A 1,011-nucleotide genomic window follows, 5' to 3' on the forward strand; every position below is an offset into this window, starting at 1 on the left:
GAAGTGAGGCAGACACCATGGAGCCAGCTGAATCTTTCCCGGTAAGCCACCACCTCATGGTGCTACACGGATTATTAGAAATGGGTTAAGCAAGATGTGAGAATTAGCCAATAAGAGGCTGAAACTAATGGGCCAGGCAGTGTTTAAAAGAATACAATTTGTGTGCTGTTATTTCAAGTGTAAAGCTAACCATGTGGGAATCGGGCAGGACAAAAAGCAGGCCTGCTCGCCTCCTCACTACAGTCTCTCCTCCCTATTTCCTTTTCTCTTCTCTCTGTCTCTGTCTCTCTGTCTGTCTCTGTCCTTTCTCTTTTTCTCTTTCTCTTCTGTCTCTGTCTTTCTGTCTTTCTCTCTTTCTCTCTTTCCTCTCTCTTTTTCTCTTCTACCTCTGTCTGTCCTCTCTCTTTTCTTCTGTCTCTGTCTCTTTCCCCTCTTTCCTTTTCTCTTCTGTCTCTGTCTCTCTGTCTTTCTCTCTTTCCTCTCTCTTTTTCTCTTCTGCCTCTGTCTGTCCTTTCTCTTCTGTCTCTGTCTGTCCTTTCTCTTCTATCTCTGTCTCTCTCTCCCTTCATTTCCTCTACACACCCTAAATAAAACTTCACACTCAGGCTACATCCGCATGGCTTATTCTGTTTCCCACCCATGTGCCTCACTGGCCATGGTACCTGCTCTAACCTTGACAGGAGTTCTACAGAACAGATTACAAAGTGTTTGAACCAGAAGTAGTGGCACACACCTTTAATTCCAGCTCTGGGAAGGCAGAGGAAGTACATATCTGTGACTTTAAAGCTAGCCTAGTTTATGTAGTTAGTTCCAGGACAGCCAGGGCTACACAATTAGAGCCTGGCTTAAACAAACAAATAACCTAAAAACAAAAACAAACAAACAAATGACAAAAAATTACCCCAAAACACAAATCAGAAAAATATTCGATAAAGAATGAGTTGATTGAGCACATTCAGAAGACAGCACAGGGAGAGAACCATAAGCACTGAGCAGAATGAACTGTCCTGT

This window comes from Microtus ochrogaster, unplaced genomic scaffold (assembly GCF_000317375.1).
Source record: "Microtus ochrogaster isolate Prairie Vole_2 unplaced genomic scaffold, MicOch1.0 UNK91, whole genome shotgun sequence".
Taxonomy (NCBI): Eukaryota; Metazoa; Chordata; class Mammalia; order Rodentia; family Cricetidae; genus Microtus; species Microtus ochrogaster.